This window comes from Pituophis catenifer, unplaced genomic scaffold (assembly GCF_029215685.1).
Source record: "Pituophis catenifer annectens isolate HBS135680 unplaced genomic scaffold, rPitCat1.0.hap2 SCAF_1, whole genome shotgun sequence".
In the NCBI taxonomy this organism is placed as follows: domain Eukaryota; kingdom Metazoa; phylum Chordata; class Lepidosauria; order Squamata; family Colubridae; genus Pituophis; species Pituophis catenifer.
Window position 1 is genome coordinate 255,465,646 of NW_027256881.1, and position 23,101 is coordinate 255,488,746.

Sequence of the window (23,101 nt, forward strand, 5' to 3'; positions counted from 1 at the left end):
TGAGTTATGGGACTGGCTAGTTTATTACAGGTGTTGGACCTCCTCCCTCCTCCCTCTCTCGGTGCAACCCTGACTTTTTGTTTGTTTGTTTATTTGTTAATGACCAGGGAGCTTTTCCCTCAAAGTCCCAAAGCGGAAAGCCGCCCTCAGCGCTCCCGCGTGCAAGTTCGGTGTGACAGAACCTCCCTTTCGGCGTCTTCCCATTGGCGGAAAGAGCTCGGCTGGAAGCCCCGCCCAGCCGCCCTCGGCTCTCCACGAGCAAAGCCAAGCCAAGCAAGAGCAGGCGGGCGAGTCCCGTCGAAGAGCAGTCAGAACCGCGCGCACTCCGCCGCCCGCAACCAGAGGGGAAGGAGCCGGCGGCATGCGCCTGGCTCCCGGGTAGAAAGAGAAGGAAGGAGCCGCGGTCGGAGCGAGCTTTCCAAACCGCTCCTGGGCAACTTGGCCGTGTCTTCTTTTGCGACCAGCGTGCTGACTCCCGGCTTGTGGCGGTAAGGCTTTTTAGGATTTCGCCTTCTGCGTTTTTTTTTGGTCTGTGGTGCGTGGAGAGTCTCCGAGGGGGAAAAAAAACCCAGCAACTGGGACTTTTTCGCGCGAGTCAGCGGGCGGGTGGGAAAAGTCAAGGCAGCGTTGCCGACAGAGGCAGCTTTTTTCCCCCGGTTAATTCTCTCGGTGGTCCGGAGCGCGGCTTAACGCAGGTGGCGCTCGCCAAGCCCAGGTTGGCTTGGCTCGATCCGCCCGGCGCGAAGGGATTGCGCGCTCTTACCTACCCTTAGAATTGTATCGCCAGACGCGTTTCACCTGCTTCGCGGGGGTGTTTTGTTTTGTTCTGTTGTGCTTAATAAAACAAAACAAAACAAAACAAAACAAAACAAAACAGGATGTGAAAGAGTTGCCCCAAAGGTTCCCCCCCCCATCCTGATAGAGGCGGAAATGAAAGCAGATCTGCGGTTTGGGCTTCGGTGGTGAAATATTTCTCGCTCCGGCGCTTCGGAGTTCCCTGAATGGGCGGCGTGCGATTCTTTTTAAGTGCAGGTGGTTTGTTGATGCTCCTTCCTCCAGGTTTCTCATAGTTTTTATATATATATAAAAATAACGAAATAGGTTTAAAAGTCTGTGGAGAGGTTCGGTGTGTGTGCGTCTATCTATCTATCTATCTATCTATCTATCTATCTATCTATCTATCTATCTATCTATCTTATCTATCTATCTGCCCCAGTGGTGAAATCCAATTTTTTTTACTACCGGTTCTGTGGGTGTGGCTTGGTGGGCGTGGTGTGGCTTGGTGGGCATGGCAGGGGAAGGATACTGCAAAATCCCCATTCCCTCCCCTCCCCACTCCTGGGGCCAGCCAGAGGTAGTATTTGCCGGTTCTCCAAACTACTCAAAATTTCTGCTACCAGTTCTTCAGAACCTGCTGGATTACACCCCTGATCTACCCTGTTTTCCCGAAAATAAGACATCCCCTGATAATAAGCCCAATTGGGCTTTTGAGCACATGCGCTAAAATAAGCCTCCCCCCCTGAAAATAAGTCCTCCCCGAAAATATTTAAACAGAGCTGGAAATCAGGTAAGACAGCAAGAGGAGCCCCATCTTGCTCCATGTGCCCCAAAATAATAAGACCTCCCCAAAAATAAGGCCAAGTGCTTATTATGGGGTTCAAAAAAATATAAGACAAGGTCTTATTTTTGGGAAAACACGGTATCTATCTATCTATCTATCTATCTATCTATCTATCTGTCTGTCTATCTATCTATCTAGTTATCAATCGTCTATCTATCATGGGATCTTGCAGATCTAGCATTTTGTTTCCTTCAGCTACTTTCTATTGAAGATAAGTGGAATTTAAAGAAGGCCCCAGGACAGTAAGGTTTCTCTGTTGGGAGGATGAGTGAACCTTTCTTGCACAATGCGGAATTTCATCTATTCGGAAGTGAAGTGTGTTGAATTCATCTTCGGGGTAATTGCAGATCGTATTGCAATGGAACAGATTTTCTTCTGGCATCATAAAGTTGAGTAGAGTCTGCTTCGGTAGACACATGAAGGGTAGCAGTGCATAGGTACCTGACCTGTGTGGAATGTGTTCGTATAGATACAGTACGGAGAAAAGAAATTCTGTACTAATTATCTCCAGTTCTTCCTCCCAGAATGTTTTGATTTCCAATTCATATCATATTGAGTACTGAGTTTGGGTAAATGATCTACACTTTGGACTCAAGAAAGCACCATCTAAAGGAGATGGAGGGAGTACTGTTTTCCCCAGCCTAGCATCCATTCAGGGTGTTGTGATTTGCACCATACATTATTCTTGTCTATCCTTTGGATTTGAATTCTGGGAGCTTAGACTGTAGCACATGAAGAGGTTGCAAAGATGAGGTGTGATTTTTTTTGTGTGTGCCTTAAAATTTCACTGTTCTTAGGCTTTTCTAAGTAGTCTTAAGGAGTTATGCTGCTTCTACAGTAGTGTTAAGGAGTTGTACTATTGCTGATTGGAAAGACTAGAAGTTAGGAGTTTGTGGGGAAAATGAGATGTGGCAGATAAAGAATGAAGATAGAAACTGGCTGGGTGTGGAAGGGAAGTCAGAGGCTGCTTATTGGCAGCTGTTGAGGTTTATGAACATGTTGTTCCAGTTATGGGTGAAGAAAGACAGCCTAAACAGAGTACAAACCATAAAGGTATCCTCATAATAACCTTATAAGAAACATCCATATATTGTAATGATAAACAAGCAAAACAAAACAAGTTGAGGACACTTCACTTCAAGTAGAATGTCTTCTCTATGTTTGCCATACTACATAATACCTTCTTGAGCTTTAAGTAACAGAGCTTGTATATTGTAATTTTCAATGTCTTCTTTGACTGTATCACATGACATGAAAATCCAAGGTTAATGGAATTTAGTTTTCCTGAATTGCAAGCTCATTGAACCCTAGATTAATCACATGCGCTGAGTTTGGTTCAGTATGCTAAGCTAAAATATGGTTAACTAGCTTTTGATTCAATGTATTGCACTAACACATCTTCCTATCAGTATGGTTCTTTGCCACGGGTATGCTATGAATCACTATGAAACAGTGTGCCTATTTAAGGAGATGTATGCCTGTGCAGTCAAGTGGGGAACGGACATTAGACTTTGAATTTCTCCTATGAATTCACTTTGGATCCTCCTCCACATGACTGTTATATGGAATGAAGTACCAGAATAGATGTGTGGGTGACTGCTTAAGTTCTAATAGTCTAATAAGTTCTGCCACATTGCTCTTCTTTTTTGTAAGCATGGTATCCTGGGTTTTTAGTTTTTATGTTTCATTAAAAATAAATATTTTCATTTATTTCATCAAAATAAATTCCAAAAGGAATTGAAAAGCAATGGTTGCATTTGACTCAAAAATATATGCACTTTATAAAGTATAAAATATATTTTAAAGGTTTTGACAACTGTGGGGCAAAATTTGGAAAAGGGCAGAATGTGGTAGGTAGCTTCTAATTTGTAAATACATCCAGGAAGAATGGAACAGGGCACCCTATACTTTCTAAAGTATCCTCAAGCATCCCTGCTTTATTGTACCAAACTCTGTACTTTCCCTTTCGTATATTGTTTCAAATAGCTACAGGTACTATGACCCCTAGAGGGATAGCATGTTCAAAATTGCTGATCATCTTTATCTGAAATGTCAAGGGAATCACTGTTTATTCCAGACACTTGAATAAGGACTTCATTCTTAACTAAATGTATAGCAGATACCAGTTACTTCAATAAGTGGCTCACCCTATATTTTTATGAGAAAAAAAGTTAAGGCTAAAGTTGATTAGGTGCTTCTGTTTTAAATCTCAAAACCACCATAGAAAAATAATAATAAAATGGAAAGTGTCAAAAACAATGGGCTTTGGTTCGTTTTGTTTAAATTCTACTTTTTTATAAGTTTTAAATTCTTTTTTTAATATGTAAACTCTTACTTTTTTCCTTTCATGTCTGCTGTTGTCTTTAATGGAAAAAAAGTTTCTTCAATGAGCAATGCAGTTGCGGTGCTTGCTCAACATGAGGCATGTCAATATTTTATGAGTGACTATGTAATACTGTCATACAAATAATTTCAGTTGTGACTGCTCTGTTTGCTTTATCAGATCTTCAATATACTGTATTCACCTCATGTTGGGCCTAATTAAAAAAAGGTGTCTGGTATTATCCTGGCTCTGAATTGTGGATTGCTGCTCATTACAGTATTTGTCTAGTTATTTGTATTGTCTGCAGTTCTAAGTTACACCCAGGCAATTTAAACATTCATTTCACAAACGAGATCCCTCAGAGAGATTTATTTTCTTGTATTGATTGTCTTTGGACTCACCTCAAACATTTTGTCCCTGGGAGAATCCTTGCTGTAACACTGGTGATCTTAGGCGGTACTACATGTGATTGGTGTCTGTATTTAGATGTCAGCATGTTTTTATAGACTAGCTTTTCTCAGTTGGGGTTCCTCAAGTGGTCACTAGGGGTTCGGTAAGGGATTGTGATTTTTTTTAAAAAAATCATTTTTTGAACTTTGTGTGCCACATGATGCTAACACTCTCAGGAATGGAAATTTTTACATGCTATGACACAACAGCTGGCTTGCAAATTTGCTGTTGTTATAAACATTGTGTAGGTTAGAAGGGAGTTGTATTATAAAATACATACATATATATATTACAATTTTTATGCAAAGGTTCCCTGAGACCTGAAAATTATTTCAAGGGTTCCTCCAGGGTAAAACATTGAGAAAGGCTGCTACAGACAGTGATGGATAATACATTAATTGGGAGCCATGTTATGCTGTGTGCAGTAATGAACCAGAGATGGCCTGGACTAGGGCTGTCAAACTCACGGCCCTCGGGCCGGATGCGTCACGCTCTGGCCACACCCACCCCCAGTTTAGCAAAAGGGGGAAAAGTTGTAGTACGTCATGTGACGCTGCCGTGACACCGCAAAATTGACACCCCTGCCTGGACTCCAATGTGTGACATAGTCCTTGATGGCTAAATCCTAAATATGTTTATTAGGGCAGAAAGTAGATTAATAGTTCAAACACAGGTAGTCCTCAACTTATGACCACAATTAAGATCAACAATTCTGTTGTTAAGCGAGACATTTGTTAAGTGAGTTTTGTCCCATTTTACGACTTTTATTGTTAAGTGAATCACTGCATTGTAATTTAGTAACATGGTTGTTCAGTGAATCTGGTTTCCCCATTGACTTTGCTCCTCAGAAGGTCGCAAAAAGTGACCCCATGACCTTGGGACCCAGCAACAGTCATCAATATGAACCAGTTTGCCAAGCATCTATCTGAATGTTGATCACCTGACTATTGTAAGTCGAGGATTACCTGTATAGGATTGTGACCTGGTATTCTGATCCTGAAGTCAGCACCAGCACTAATATAACATCATCGGTTTCTGGTTTTATATTTTTAAAAACAATTTTACCATAGTAGTGCAGGAGCTCCAGAGCCACCCAGTAAGCATTTTATATACAAGTGCAGCTTGATTTATAATTGGCACATAGACCAATAGTCACAGCCAAGAAGATGATTCCATTTGAGCACGGAATCTGAACAACATTCTTGTCACTAGAGATGGCCACTCGGAGTCCGAGTGAATGAGAGTCTTGGGAGCAAAAACATTCTTGCTCTAATTATGAGTAGTTGTTGACAGTGTTGTTTATGATTTTGCATAAAGTAAAATTAGCATAATATGAATTAGTGAAATTGAACTTTGGAGCGAAGAGATGCCCTTCCCCCACTCCTTCCCTGCAAATTAGGTACTACTGCACAGCAAGTTTCTAAACCTGTTTAATGTGGTTCTTGTTTATTATATATGAAAATAAGACTTGCAGGGCTGGCTTTCCAAGGATACTAAGCTCTAATTATCAATGCAAAGTATAGTTACTTAGAAAAGGTGATATAAGAAAAGTATTCTTTTCTGTTTCAGGCTGAGCTGCTTGATAAATGTAGTAAAAAAAATCCTTGTATGAATAGATTATAAATAAAATGTATTCAGATACATAGCTATAGGTATCCATAACAAGCCCTATGCCACAAATCTTTCTTTTTATAGATTTTTTTAATTTGTTCAATTTATTTGCTGCTTATGTTACCATGAGGCTACTCTAAGCAGCTTTCAATGATATGAATAAAATTAATACATAATAATATACCTCTTTTATCTTGTCCCTACTTTTTTCTTTTATGCCAGGCCTATTTTTTTAAAATTACAATTTACCACATAAATGTGCAGCCTGCAGCACTAAAGTGGTTGCCTTCCTCTGCATTAAATGTATATAAAAGAGCAAAAGAAATTCGCACAATACTATAACAAGCAGGTATAGGTGTATAGCCTGGACATGGGAGGTAAAAAGTATTAAGGAAGTAAATATAAATAAAACTTCAAGCAAGTGAAACAAGGCTAGTTCCCATATTGTGCTTTTTCAACCTTACTGTAACATGTGATCTAGTTCCATAGAAGCAGCAAAGCTATAATTTGAAACCATGTTTTCTCTTTGTGGTCCTCTTTTTGTTTGTTTATTCAATTTGCATCTCAAGCAAGTGACCCTGGGCAGTGAACAATTGTAAAACCAATTAAAGCCAAACATAATAGAAATTTATAATGATATATATATAGACAGAGCTACTGAGAGAAATTATAACCATAACCATAAATATGAATGTGACCATGAAACAGAACCCTTAACGTACTTCGGGTCCCAGGATTGGGCACATAACCAGGTTTTCAAGGTTTATGAAAGGTCAACAGAGTCGAGGCCATCCTAATTTCTGAAGGGAGAATGTTCCAGAGGGCAGGGTAAGACACTGAACTGATACTGGGAAGAGATCCAGGTTCTACTCATCCTTCAGCCACAGCCCATGAACCATTCATTTTCTCTCAGCCATACTATTTCACAAGGTTGCTGTTATGGGGAAAAATAGGAGGAGGGAACACCGTATATACTATCCCAAGTTTCCAAATGAAAGAGGATGCAAATTGAATAACTAATAAGTTTTTAGAAATAAAAACAAAAACAAACTTTATTGTTCAACTTGAAAAGATCCTTTGAAATTAGCTTTTCCCGATACTAAATTGTAAGTCTGTTGTTCAGGTAGTCCTTACTTAATGACCAGTCACAAACCAACTGTTCGAAGTTACAACAGACTTCCCCAGAGATACTTGTGGCTCGTTTCCAGAGTTCTGATGGCTGCACAATCCCCTCCACGATCAGATGATCTCATTTTGGATACCTGGCAACAGGCTCACATTTACCTTTGTTTGACATGTCCTACCATCATGCAATTGCGATTTACAGTGTTTTTTGCCAGTTTCCAACATTTACTTGCAGTTTCCACCATTATCGAAGAAAATAGATTTGTTTAATGACCATATTGTTCACTTAATGATTGTCACAGTCATGTGACACACATAACAATTGCCATGACTTAAGCCCATAATTCCAGGCTCAGTTATGGTTGTAAGTTGAGGAATACCTGTAATAAAACTGTGTTTCTACTTGGATACAGGTGTTATTATTTAGTAATGTTTTTACTTTTCTTCAACTGAAATAACTGTTATTTAAACCACTCACTCTAATTACTAGTAGGTATAACTTGGGTGGCCTCAGAGCTCCTCTTTGATATGTCCTTCTACCCAAATCTCACTGTTCCTTTCTTCTTGGTTGACAGATGGAACAATTAAAGCATCATGCTTTTCCATGCTACATGCCCTCATTTAGATATCTGGCTGAGAGGAGACAAATTTATCATTGACTGAGTGACAAGTTCCATTTACCCAGTCATTGTAATCTGTGATATGAAAAGTTGGGGATAATAACCCCTCCCAGAACTCCTTTGGGCTCCTTTATCTTGATCTATACAGCTTGGTTGTTCATACAGCTACAGTCTTCCTTCTAGTGAATGGATCACTGGTATCCTCGTCTTAGTCTGATATTTAAAAGAGACAGGACTCCACAACCTGAATTGTTTTTTGGACAAATTGAAAAAGAGAGAAATGAAAATAAATCTATATAGTAACATCTGCGGACCCTGTAGTATGGAGGCATAGGTCAGGAATCAGCCCCTTTACTTGCCCTAAGAGAAAACAATCTCACAAGAAAAAACAAAACTAAGCTTCCATCTAAAAAAAGGGAAAGAGATAAAGTTCCCTTTTTGTATTTAAATCAGAGGTGGGTTTCAGCAGGTTCTGACCAATTCTGGAGAACTGGTAACAGAAATTTTGAGTAGTTCGGCGAACTGGTAGTAAAAATTCTGACTGGCCCCGCCCTCATCTATTCTCTGCCTCCCAAATCCCAGCTGATTGGGAGGGATTGGGGATTTTGCAGTAACCTTTCCCTGGAGTGGGGTGGGAATTGAGATTTTATAGTATCCTTCCCCTGCCACACCCACCAAGCCACACCCACAGAATTGATAGTACAAAATTTTGAAGCCCACCACTGATTTAAATAGTTGGAAGCAAGACAACAGTAAAGGAGATGAAATGGATGAGATGAGATGAAATTGCAGAAAACTATAAAGGAAAATAGAAGGTTCTGAAGTTTTTGGTTGGAATGTCCCTCCATTGAAGTTTTACCAGAGGAACCGTTACTGATTTTTTTCTCCTTTCCCTTGGATAATTGTTTGCACTTTCCTAAAGGACAAAAGTCTTCTGCCTGGAAACCTGAGGGATTGGAGAAAAATCTCCCTTTTGCTATATAAAAAGAAAGCATCTCTTCCTCATGAAGATGTAGATTCAAATCAGATGCCAGATCTGGCTTGACAGTAAGTTTGTGAGGCCATATCTGTCCATTCACTCCATGTACATTATGTCTTTTTTTTTTTTTCATATCTACCTGCTTATTGGAGAGTATCTCACACAGTGCTAGGTCATGATTTTTTAATTTTGTTGTGTTGAACAAGCAGAGATAGTCAGACATAAATACTAAACACATAATGGAGTCATCCAATATGCTAACCTAAGGCAAGCTGGCTATATTATGGTTTAGTCATAAAATTACATATGCTTCATTGCACCTAAAACCTGTCACTTATACATTTAATAGGTTACTTCTGGAAATTGATAAAATAAATTCCGGGTATACAAAACTTATCTGATTCTCATCTACCACTCACTAGACCTTGAAAGTTATTCCTGAGGATTATTTGAGGGATTTATATCTCCCCAAAGACTGCTTTGATTATGCCAATGGAATAACATTATAGATTGTTGGCCATTGGACTTCTGCCATTATGTTTACTTTGGCCATAATGCAAACCAAACCTCCTGAAATTATTTAACAGGATGGTTGAAGTGGTCGGTGTGTTAATGTTTCCATCCAGTATTATTTCTCTGCGTGCAAAGAGAGAATTGGGTTAGGAAAAAAAAACATGGTCATGTCTAGAAAATAATTGATTTGATGATGATATCTGGGTAACTAAGGTTTCTCGTCTGGTTTTATCCTACAATTTTCTCCTGATTTTTCCAAAGGCAAATGGCTTTTGAGAGATGCTGGGTGTGAAACATCAACTTTTTGCCAATCATCTGTTGAGGTGCTATGGAGGATTAATATTGAATTTAGACGATGTTAGTTATGTCTGTAACACAGTTACAGAGAAGCAAAATACAGATGAGATTGGGAACAGTTTCAAACATAACTTTGATCATTATGGCCTTTGAACCTATATGTAGTGCAATGTCTGATAGTAGTCATTATATCCTTAAAGAACACAATGTGAGCAAAATTTCCAGTAAAATTTAGAAATAAAACTCAATATGAATTTTAGGACCATTAGAAGCTAGTAGATATATATTGGAGAGCTTTCAGAGGATTCAAATATTTATTTCTGTAATACATGCTAAGGTGTTGAAAATCATTGTTGCAAGATGTAGCAATGGTTTTAAAAAGAGGTATGATAAATTTCCTCAATAAATTTTCTCAAAGGTGAAACTTTCAAGATATACCTGTAAACAGTGGTGAAATCCACATTTTTTTACTACCGGTTCTGTGGGCATGGTTTGATGGGTGTGGTGTGGCTTGAAGGGCGGATCTCGGTGGGCGTGGCAGAGCAAGGGTACTGCAAAATCTCCATTCCCACCCCACTCCAGGGGAAGGATACTGCAAAATCCCCATTCCCTCCTAATTCCTAGGGGAAAGATATTGCAAAATCTCCATTCCCATCCCATTCTGGGGCCAGCCAGAGGTGGTATTTGCTGGTTCTCCAAACTGCTCAAAATTTCCGCTACCTGTTCTCCGAACTGCTCAAAATTTCCACTACCAGTTCTCCAGAACCTGATGGATTTCACCTGTGCCTGTATGTTACCTTCAGTACTGCCTATGAAGTAGGATGCCTCTAATTACTAGAGGATGGAAAACTCAAGTGTGTGAGTATTGTTGCACTTCCGTTTGTGGACTGTTGAAGGAAATGCATGTTGGAATGGACCTTGGCTGATCTAATATATTACAGGTAGTCCCGATTTATGACTCCAATTGAGTCCTACATTCTTGTTGCTAAGCCAGGCAGTTGTCAAGTGATTCATGTCCCATTTTACAATCTTTTTTGCCATGGTGGTTAAGCAAATCATCACAGTTGTGAAGTGAAACATGTGGTCGTTAAGAGAACCTGGCTTTCCCCATTCATTTTGCTTGTCAGAAACTCCCTAGGAAGGTTGCAAATGACAGTCCCAGGACAATGGGCCACTGCAACCATCAAAAATGCATGCTGGTTGCCAAGCCCTCAAAGTTTGATCATGTAACCGCAGGGATGCTGCAGCTGTCATAAGTGTGAGAATTGGCCATAAGTCATTTTTTCAGTAACTTTGAACAGTCATTGTAAATTTAGGACTATAGTACTTGTATGCCTTTTTCTTTAAATTCTAGAGATACTATAAAGCAGGGGTACTATTCAGGTTCCAACAGGTTCTGGAAAACTAGATGTGAAAATTTTGAGTAGTTCAGAAAACCAGCGAATACCACCTCTGGCTGGCCCCAGAATGGGGTGGGAATGGGGATTTTGCAATATCCTTCTCCCAGTAGTGGAGAGGGAATGGAGATTTTGCAGTATCCTTCCCCTGGAGTGGGGTGGGAATGGAGATTTTGCAGTATCCTCCCCTGCCACGCCTACCAAGCCACGCTACACTCACTAAGCCATGCCCACAGAACTGGTAGTAAAAAAAAATTGAATTCCACCACTGCTATGAAGAGACTTTGATGCTTCTCTGTGTGTACTTAAACAACATTATTTTTCTTCCAAAGAAGAATATTTTATACCTGCTCTCTACTGTTTAATGTTGGCAGTATCTTTCATATCTGAAATAGACAAATAGGGTTTGATCAATCATATAATGAACATATTCCTAAATATATTCCAAGTGTCATGAAACAAGCAGTCTCCCATAATGGTTAGTATATGGGTTTAATTTACAAAACAAATGATTGAGAAATAAGTTCTATTGTGTTCCATTGAGCTTTCTCTATATAAGTGAGTATCAAATTGCCATCAAAGCTAGCAGTATTGTATTGCAGCCAGATATTTGTTGATTATGAATAAGCATTCCAAGCAAATATTTTGATATTTCATTACCCTGTAGCTTGCTACGAATCCCTTATGTGCTATTTACTTGTGTTCTGCCCAGCCTCCACCCAGTATTGTGGCTTTAGCTTCATTCATTTTAATAGGTATAATTTGAAACTGCATTTTAAACACCAGCCAAAGAGAATAATTATAGAATTAACAAATCCATAAATGGATGCTCAAAAATTAATCTGTAATAAAAGGAATCCAATTACTGTAGTATTAAACTTTTAATTCATAAGATGAACATGCCGTAGAAAGAGAATGGAGAGTTTTTTTGATGTGTTTTTTTTTTTTTCCTGTAATGCCTGTCACCAAAAGGCCAGGCTTTTGGATGCCTTATTAGGGAGTAAGATAGGCGATAGCTAAATCTAGGATCCTACCAGGAAAGCAACAAATATTTATGTAAAGAAAAAGAAATACTATCAGTTGGAAAGTGGGCAGCTGTTGGTCCTGCAGATTGCCAGGAATTGTAATTCCTGGAAACTGTTACATATCAGTATTTATCAGAGAATCTCTCTGGCAGATTCTGGAAAGACAGTAGTAAGCCTTCAAACCTTAACATGCTGAAAAGCCATTTCTCTTTTTCTCTCTATGTTGTCTCTTTTAAGAAATGTTTAGGTCTTAGAGATTTCCTTACAGTATTAGTGAGTTTTAGCCATTTTGTGAAGTCTTTGTGGTGGCTTTTGTAAGTGCTGAGGAATTAAATGTTAACATTCCAAGCAACCAAGGAAAAGATAGTTATTTTGCTTGATCCATCATGTCAGCTTTACAAGTAACAAGTAAACACTTTACTTTGTGGTTTTGTAACATTTTGATGGATGAATACTGAGGTCAGAGATATAATTAAAAGAATATTTTCCTGCTTTTAGAGATTCTTTCAGGCAGTATAGCTAGCATGCAAGGTTTTGAAGTGAAAGAAGTAATACACTTATCAGAACACGACATATTGATACAAGCTATAGTCTCGGTGTTAAAGAATTACCAGTGAACACAGTAGTATTTATCAGAGAATCATGAACACAGATTACTAGTTTAACACTCATATTAAAGTGGTTTTTTTTTCTGTTTTGCTGAAGGGAGCTTGTTATCAACCTCCACAACACGCTGCCAGATCCTTTTCTGTAATCTCCACTCTACCCTCCTTTATCTAAATTCTGAGAGTCTGGATTCATCTATTTGAAATGAAAAAGTTTTACTCCGGGAGGTGTTTAAAGCTGCAGCCACCTACTCTTAAATTCCTGTCACTTGAAATCTTGTGAGTCATAGGAAATGCTCCTTCCCCAAAGGAACCAACTTTTAAATGAATGGCTCCAGTTTTTCCTTTTCAGCTAGGATTGCCAGGCTCAAGCAGTTTTGGAACATTAGGTGCTAGATAGCAATAGCAATAACACTTAAACTTATATACCACTTCACAGTGCTTTTATAGCCCTCTCTAAGCAGTTTACAGAGTCAGCATATTGCCCCAACAATCTGGGTCCTCATTTTACCCACCTCGGAAGGATGGAAGGCTGAGTCAACCTTGAGCCTGGTGAGATGATTGGAGTAATGAAGAAAATAAGAATTTTTGTTTTAGTAATAGCAACAAAATAAGGATTTCAGAGCCCAGTGTAATTGTAACCAGCTAATACGGTTGAGATTTGAATTCAAAACCTAGCACTCAGATCTGTAAACAAGTCTGAGTTAACAAAGTAATACAGAAAGCAGATACTGTATAATCTATTCAACAGAATAGATTTTTTTACATGACTAAATTAAATGTTCCCTGCCAACTTTATTGGTTCCCATTCTCCCAAGATTTTCTAGGCTTTTGGAGTGACCTCTTAAGTCAAGTAGCTTCCTTAAAGCTCTGCTTCTTGCAGCCAAATGTGTCTGAGAATAAAGAAACTTTTAACTTCCTCTCCCACTGAATTCTCCTTTCCTCACTGTCATTGGCAGGACAGACTCTGTATTTCAGAATATTTCAAAGTCTTCCAGCTAGCCAGCAGCCTAATTAAGAGCCTCTTTAATCCATTAATCCACTACAACAGCATATACAAAATGTTTTATATTTCCATTTTTTTCCATTATAATCAACTGGTTTTTTTTTTTTTGTTCATAGAGAAAACATTATTGTATTCATTTAATTGGTTTCCAAAATTCTAGAAAAGTATTTTGGAACTCTTCAGTGTCATGAACATATATCCTTTTGGGAGAGGGAGAATTTTGAGAGAATTTTGGGAAAACGTATACCATAGTGGGCCAGTCATAGAACTGCCATTTAACAGAAGACAGGGCTCTTGTTCCTTTGTTACCTACCTTAAAAATTGCCTGCCAGTGACTTCTGTAATCACTACAGTGCAAGGATATTATCAAATGCATTCTACGTGGTTCATTTATTTCGGTCTTGCTTTTATTATTTTTACAAATAGTTCAAGACAGTGAACATATCCAATGTACCTTTCTCCTCTTATTTTCCCCACAACAAGAACCCTGTGAATGGGTTGGGTTGGGCAGAGAGAGAGTGACTGGCCCAAGGTCACCCAGTTGACTTTCATCTGTGCAATGTTCATATAATATTAATTGATTAATAGTTATATTAAGTAATTATAATCACTTATATTTATATTAATTATAATTATTTTAAATGTATACATTATTTTATTGCTTTTACTTATTTTTTGTTTTTAATTACATTAATTCTATCACATAGTATATTAATTATATTAATTATATCATATAGTTCAGGGGTGTCAAACTGGCGGCCTGCGGACCAGACACGTCATGCATAGGTCACACCCACCCCAGCTCTGCGAAGGGGAAAAACATCGCGGTACGTCACGTGACAGCAACGTGACGCCGCAAATTTGATACCCGTGATATAGTGTATCAATTATAACCATACTAATCAGCAATTGTTACATTAGTTTTCATTAGTAATTAGTTGTTAATGAGAATTTGTAGAATCTGCCTCTGTGAATTTATGTACTTTTTTAACATGAGATTTTATCACTAATGGTGGGGAGGGGGGGAAAGGAACAAAATTAAAAGAGAGACTCAGATTCTGGAATTTCAGAAACCATTTTGGTGGTGCTCAAAGGCATTTTGCCAATATACAGAATGATGGAAATGGCATTTTGTTTTGCAACAAGTGAGCTGCAAATGATTTTTAATGGTTTTATTATTTAATGTTTTTATTTTAAAAGTTTTTTAAAAATCAGGCAAGAAACCTGGTCAACATTAAGAGAGTTATCTAGGGTTATGTTGGCACCTGTGGATTCCATGTTGCTTACCCCTATTAAATTATGGTATTAACTGAAAGACTATATTTGACAAACATGTTTGTTTGTTTGTTTGTTTGTCATGTTTATAAGCCACCCATCTTACAAAATGTGACAAATATTATATACTTACAGATTCCTACTTCGTTATTACCATTGAAAACAATACTTCATGACACAGTATAAATTATTTAAAGAATATGACATTTCCTGTGTTTTCCATTTTGCATCATACATTCACTTATTTTGACATCTAGAGGCATAACAGGAAGTAATTTGTAATTGGCTTAATATTACTTCACATTATGTGACTGTTTTTTTCCCCTTTTTTAAAGCTCATAATGTTTGATATTGGAGATGAGGTTGATGTTTTTAGCGTGACACAAATGATTAGGTTAACAGGTTATGAAATGGGAGAACTTAAATAAATCACACAGATTTTCAGGGTTAGTCTGTATGGTATTTACCAGATGACATTATAATTTGTTGAAGTTACGTTTACAACCTACTTATTTTAAGAAAGAACTTGCAATTAGTATTTCCATTTTAGAAGTTATGGTTGCTGTACTAATGAATCCATATGCAAACAGACCTTGGTTTTCAGTGCTTTATGGCTGTTTGCAGTGCCCCACTGTTACCTGAATGTGATTTGCAATGTTTGTCAGTTTCCATTTTACTTCTGGTTTTTGGCAAAAAAAACCCCACACCATTGGGGAAAATTGATACACTAAATTGACCGCTGCAAACAAATGTCAGAAAATCAGCTCTGGTCATTTGATGCCTTACCTTATGACGTCAACAACTTATGATTGTACTTCTGGGCTCAATTATGGTCGTAAGTTAAGGACTACCTGTATAAACTCCAGCTGTCCTTGTTTGTCAAGTTCTTTATTAAATTACTCAAAACCATGGATTAAATTCTAGGAATGAGTGAGTGCTCTATGTGTGAGCTACAGTGTTTTTAGACAAAATACCAAACATTACAGTAGAACATTACAGTAGAACACTGCCCTCCATAGAGTGAAACTGCCAGCCTTATCCAGGTGAAAATAACAAACTGCCATGAGTTATGATTTTGGTAGCATATAAATTAAATCAAGGATAGGATAGGATAGGATAGGATAGGATAGGATAGGATAGGATAGGATAGGATAGGATAGGATAGGATAGGATAGGATAGGATTTAGAGGTGGGTTGCCCCCCATTCGGACCGGTTCGCAAGAACCGGTAGTAAACCCGGCTGGAGGCTCCGCCCACTGACCCGGATGTCATCAGGAAGCTTGTCAGACTTCTCTCTATGCCAGCAGTGAGACGCTGACAAAGCTTCTGTGAAGCGAGTGCGTGTGCACATGATCCCATTGCGAACTGGTAGTAAAAGTAAGTAGGACCCACCCCTGATTGGATTGGATTGGATTGGATTCTTTATTGGCCAAGTGTGATTGAACACAAAAGGAATTTGTCTTTGGTGCATACGCTCTCAGTGTACATAAAAAGACAAGATACATTCGTCAAGAATCATAAGGTACAACACTTAATGATAGTCATAGGGTACAAATAAGCAATCAAATCATACTAGGAAACAATCAATATAAATCGTAAGGATACAAGCAACAAAATTACAGTCATGCAGTCATAAGTGGGAGGAGATGGGTGATGGGAACGATGAGGCCCTTGGTGCTCTATGAACTTGGTTATTTTCTTGCAGAAATTCCATTATCCAAACTAGGTAACAGTTTTAGTACATCTAGTTTGGGTAATGAAATGTCTACAAGAAAACAATCAAGCAGAGAACAAACATCAAGAACACCCATTTCAATCTTGAGCTATAGATATTTTTCTCTATTGGTACCAAATAAGTAAGTCTCTGTTTGGAAAAAACTAAACAGAATATAAGTAATGCTATCACAGAGTGCTACACATGTACTCTCACTAAAGCTATATCATATTGATGGCTGTTACATTTAACCCTACTGGGCTTATGATCATTTCAGTAATCTACTTGTTTTCAGAATGTATATCTGAACATGTTGATGAACCAAATATCATTGATGGATTATCAAAACTATTATCAATGTCAAAGGATTTAACCACAGGGTTTAGGTTTTAATTTCAAGATATGTGGGAATGACCTTGAGAGACCAGGCAAAGAGATGCCTAGGGAATGGTCAGATAAGAGACAGCATAGCCTGCAGCTGGATAATAGGCAGAGCAAGAGGCTGAGGAGGGACCCTCCCCAAATTATTGGGCTGTAAAGGTGACAGCCAGAGATTTGCAAGAGTCTGTTAATATAACTTTACAATAAAATAGAATTAGGTCATCTGGTTGTGTTTCCTGTCTGGTGGAGCAGGCAAGACTAACATCAGTCTTGCAGGTGTGAAAGTACAATTCTTCCGCCATCACCTTTACATTCTGATACTTTAAGTAGGGTCTGTCCTGAGCCTTTTTCTCCACCCACTATGCAATTGTGAGCTATGCAATTTCTTATCTTACCATTTCCTAAGCAGCATCTCTTTGTCTCTCAAGGTCATACCATTACACAAGATGACCCACTTTACATGTTGGCCTTGAGGACATACTCATTAAGGATGTGTAGTCCATCGTGTCCATCATTCTAACTCAAGGATTACAAATATTCATGTAGTAGTGAGAATGTTTTAATATAGTCAAAACTGAACAGAGGAGCAATTCACAATTATTTTTTTTGAACCAGTCTTTTAGATATCAGTCCCAGAAGTCAGCTGACATTTAATGATTACTGGTCAGATTCAGTGTTACTGGGTTGCTGCTTTTGTTTTTATTCTTAATGGGATTACTCCTCCCTTTTATCCATCTGTCTGTCTGTCTGACATTCTGAATTGCATATGGATGATAAGCTTTTTTGACCAGATAAAGACTGACTTGCCTTGAGCGGTGTTCTGTCGTGCATGTGTGAGCTGGCACCCGAACTTCCGGGTTTATGTCATGCGCATGCGTGATGGCCAGCTGTTCGTCAGGCGTGTGTCCATGCCAGAAACCAGAAGTTTGGGTGCCGGCTGGCGCATGCGCAACAGGACGCTGGGTTTCAGTGCTCTCCTGCGCATGACAGCCAAAGAGGCTGCACGGTCCAGGCAGGATGGTTTCATGTGCCATTTCTGGCACGCAGGCTGGCATGCGGTGACATAAAAGGTTGGCCATCACTGGTGTAGGTTCACAGAGATACTATCAGATGGTTATTTATTTTGCATGAATGTGTTTTGAGTTTATCACAGACTCTGCCATTATTATTGTCAGCTGTTTTTTTATCTGTAATAAACTTGTTATTTTTACTTGCCTTTTATGAAATCATTTGGGAGTTAAAGCAGTTTAAGAGTTTAATAAAATTGTTGATGTGAAAATAATAAATGATTAATATTTGCACTCCCCCCCCAAAAAATATATGTTTATTTATTTATCAAATGTTTATGCCTCTCATCTCACTGATATAGTGACTCTGGGTGGCTTATAATAAAAGTGTAAGTAGGTAAATATAGAGAGCTAGTTTGGATTAATTGTTGGCTTGCTAACTTGGCTTTGTAATAGTTAATAGTAATTTGTAGTTGTTTTATTATAGCTGTGAACTATAAAACCTTGTTTATAATTTTTTTTTGTTTGGTAATTAGTTTAATGTAATCAGAGTTGACTAAATCATACCGATGAATGGAAAGTTGCCTTCACATTTTAGGAACTGTATTTCTCCATTGCAGTTATGATTTAGGGACAGAAAGATTTTGTTAGCAGAAGGCAACACTACAAAGAATTAATTTAATTTAATTTAATTTAATTTAAATTACATTAAATTAAATTAATTAGACTTAAAGTACTATCTATAAAATTAATTTTATTATGCCTGTTACTGACTTTCATTTTATATATGTAAAATGGTTGAAGCTAGTCCAAGTGACAGCTTGAGTAAGGAATTAAATGTTGAAGTTTATGGGCTGAGTCCTCCTTCCATTTTCTTCCTGATGATAAATACTTATCTTTTAAAAGTAATGTAATCTGAAAAACATATGCATCCACTTTTAGAACCAAGCAAACCATACAGTGGCTTAGTGTGAATTAACAACTCAGCTCTGTCCTTCTTCACAGTAAAATATGGTACGTATAAGTTATTTATGGTTCATTTCTAATGCTGGTTGATTTATAGCCCTCATCACGCCTTGTGGTCTGCCAAGCAACCTTGTGTGGCCCACTGGCATTTTTTGAGAACTTAAACTCACTGCCACCAGACATTGTCACAATTGCCTAGGTTTTATAGCCATCTTGACCCTGAAAGACATACTGCTAGGCACCTCCAACATATCCAGGCATTACTGATACTGCCAGCTCCTGTAATTCTACCATGCTGCTAGCTGCTGAAAAGCTGGTCAGCACACTAGCTGTTTCTTTGAAGCTTGCCATTAACTTTCAAGAATCAGTGTGGCTCCTTTTTCTCTATGAATTCTGCAATTCTAGCCTATGTTGTACAAAATACAGAGACCTGAGAAGAAACTCAAGACAAGTACCCAGAAGATTTTCATCTGTAGGAAAGGTTGTAAAGAAGGCTTTCCTGTACAGGCTTTCAGATTATTTTGCAAATGCACCATTTTGGATTGAAAACACTTTGATGTTAAGTTCAAAAGAGTTGTTTGGAGAGAGAAATCGTTTTATATTTGGAAGTAGGTTACTTCGAACAGAACTATTTTGAGTTTAAAATGCATTCCACAAGAACAAAATATTTCATATTTAAAACAACTATTTTGAACTTGAAGTAGTATAATTCAAGGTCAGAATAGAATTCTTTATTGGCCAAGTGTGATTCGACACACAAGGAATTTGTCTTTGGTGCATATGCTCTCAGTGTACATAAAAAGGCAAGATACATTCGTCAAGAATCATAAGGTACAACACTTAATGATAGTCATAGGGTACAAATAAGCAATCAAATCATACTAGGAAACAATATAAATCGTAAGGATACAAGCAACAAAGTACACTCATGCAGTGGGAGGAGATGGGTGATGGGAATGATGAGAAGATTAATAGTAATAGTAATGCAGACTTAGTGAATAGTTTGACAGTGTTGAGGGAATTATTTGTTTAGCAGAGTGATGGCATTCGGGAAAAAAATGTTCTTGTGTCTAGTTGTTCTGGTGTGCAGTGCTCTATAGCATTGTTTTGAGGGTAGGAGTTGAACCAGTTTATGTCCAGGATCTGAGGGGTCTGTAAATATTTTTATTTAAGTATCCAGAAATTTAAGTATCCAAATATTTAAGTATCCAGAGAGAACAGTGAAAGTAAAATAATGTATGTATCTATGTTTTATATTTATATATTTACATACAAATAAAGATCAACATACACCTTTTGGTCCCCTCTTATTTTAGAACTAAAAAGTAGGGAAATAGTGGTATGCAAAACATTCTATTCTATTCTACATAGACAAGAACTGGGAAATAGGAACTAGAAATATGAGTTTCACCTAGAGATGGAAGAAAAAAGAGGGCAGGATTGGACCTGTCCTCTGTAAGATTGTAACAAACCTGTTTAAGTTCTTTAGCAAGATTGTGGTTGGTAAGACTTTGTTAAGATTCAAGTTATTCTTTAATCTGTCAGTATTGATTATACAATGAATCTGAATATGGTAATTTGACAGTTTCCTTCTCCCACCTCCAAAGATGATAGACTGCAACTTCAAACATAATTGCTAGTTGAAAGGCGTTTGAAAAAAGCTGAACTTAATTCAATAAAGACAGTGCCGATGAGGTTTCAGATATAATATTTGTTAAATTTATATTCCGTCTTTTCATAAGTTTATAGAAACATAGTTTTTATGTGAAGTGTACATGATTAGCCATCTTATGAGCAGAACATAGGGAAAGCGTGTAACTTGATGTAACTGTAAGTCATTCCCATTTCTGAAAACAAGATGGTGAAAAATAGCCAAAGATAGCAATTTCTGAAACCTTTATTGCCTTTCAAGAATTTCATTTTCTTGTACATACATCCATTTCATTTTCTGTGAAGACTGGTGCATGTCAAGCTCATTCTTTCCCATGGCCTCTAGAACAGTTGGACAGCAATTCTTATCCATAATGCTTAGGATAATAGGAGTTGTAGTTCTTTCCATCTGGAGGGTTTTTGGCTAGAGAAATTCATATAGCTAGGTGGATTCACATTGACTTTGGTTTATACTACTTTAAAAGAATCTGACTGCTCTAGTTTTGTATTTGTATTTCAGTGCATTAAGCAAGGCATTCTGTTTAATAGAATATAGGGCTAAGTTTTAAAAATTAGATAGAGTCTAATCTACAGAATGCCTTGTATCTGCTTAGAAGTAAGTCCTTCAGTGGGCTTTGGGGAATATATATAAATTTTCAGTTGATTAAGTGGAGTGACTGTTGCGTACCAATTTCAATTGACAGCACTGTGCATAAAGAAGTACTTGTAATGTACTTTTAAAAAAATGTTGTTTAGAGACTGATATCTCAGTAAAAATTTAAAAATATAATAAAAATAGTAATTCTAATATTTATTGACATACATTACATTGAGCAAATAAAATTAATCATTTTAACCAATCAACAATTTTAGTAATGTTGCAATTGGAGCCAATTACACTCCATATGTGAGCACTACTTGAAATTGATGGAAACCCTACCTGCACTACTAGTTTTATTCTGCTTGTAATTCAGACGTTGTTCTCCTTACTGGATTTTTGTGTTAGTTAAATTCCTTAAAAGTTACTGTTTCTTAAGTGTACCACAAGATACGCTTTTATATAAGTGATTATTATTTATTTATTTATTTATTTATTTATTTATTTATTTATTTATTTATTTATTTATTATTAGTTCAATTTATATGCCGCCTTTCTCCGGAGACTCTGGGCGGCTCTGATATAACTCTTGCTATATCAGGCTCTGAAATATACCTGATGTGGAAGATATATCACTGGATGGCTGTTTAAGTTATTTTATCCTCTCAAGCATCTGAGCTATTATTAGTATGCCTTTTTAAAGAAATTATTTTTAACCAGCTTGTATTTTGCCCTTTAACATTCCAGCATAGAGACAGTGTACAGCTGTTTTAGAGTAAAGCTTAAAATCAATTATATGAAACTGCTACACTTCTTTAAACTATTTCCCATGTGAATTATGTTGCTGGACAAAATAAGATAATTTATAAAACAGTTACATATTTGTATCTTATAAACTTGAGGGGTCATCTTAATTTTTTTAAAATTAAAGATTATTAAACTTTAAAAACTAAATTTAGTTGGCTTTGCTGGCTTTATTGGATAAGATTTAAAGCAAAAGTAGGAAATAAAGTCAGAGTGTTTAGCATTTGAAATGTTAAAAAATGGAACACCCATAGAGACTGATTTTTGAAGTACCAATAATACCTTAAAAATGAATCATTGAAAATAATTATGTCAAAGAATAGATTGCTCTAAATGAAACCACATTGTAATAAAATATTTGATATCCAGAAAGATTATTTAGTAGAATATTAACAGTATAATATTCTAGGTGAATATAAACATTAATTTGCAATGAAATAGACATATACAGAAGGAAGATAGAATGACGAAAAGAGAAATGTTTAAAGTACTGATGAGGGCTACTTGCAATTCTTGGTTTATTGTATTATAAATGGTAATTCTAGAAGAAACGTAGCAGCCATTCTGGACAAATAGTTGTCCAATGTCATCTTTTTTTTTTATTATTAAAAAGTTTTACAGAAGGTTTACATATTCCCCCCTTCCCTACCACCCCCACCCCTCCCCTCCCTTACCCCCCCACCCCTTCCCCCCTTTCCCCTTCCTATCCGCCCACCTCGCCCCCCCCCTTCCCAGAACAAATTACAGGGTATAACATTCAACAAACATAATCCATCCTAATCTAAGTAATTATAACATTCAGCATCTCTTATTCCTTCAATTCCCTAATTACCCTGCTAACTTAATTACCTAAAAACACACCAAATATCTACATATTTATTCATAACCTATCTGCAACTTCTTATTCCGGTGTTTACTTTGGATATAATCTATCCATCTTCTCCAGTCCCTTAAGTATCTTTCATTTGAATGTTCCTTCAAGTACGCCGAAATTTTTGCCATCTCCGCTAGGTTTGTTATTTTCATTGTCCATTCTTGGATTGTAGGTAAATCTTGCTTCTTCCAATATTGTGCCACCAACAATCTTGCTGCAGTTATTAAATTCAAAATCAAATTAGTCTATACCCAGCAGAA

The 23,101-nt window shown here is 37.4% G+C and overlaps 1 protein-coding gene across 11 annotated transcripts in view; it reads left to right on the forward strand.

The window, feature by feature from the left end:
• The first annotated feature begins 269 nt into the window (after positions 1-269).
• Positions 270-23,101, forward strand: part of MICAL2 (microtubule associated monooxygenase, calponin and LIM domain containing 2) — a 147,380-nt gene continuing 124,548 nt past the window's right edge. For 8 of the 11 annotated variants that reach the window (XM_070934180.1, XM_070934186.1, XM_070934197.1 and 5 more), the window contains exon 1: positions 276-488. The gene's annotated coding sequence lies outside the window, so the exon portion shown is untranslated. Of the gene's footprint in view, positions 489-23,101 lie in introns of all 11 variants that reach the window. The other 3 variants (XM_070934178.1, XM_070934226.1, XM_070934220.1) reach the window with 2 other exon arrangements.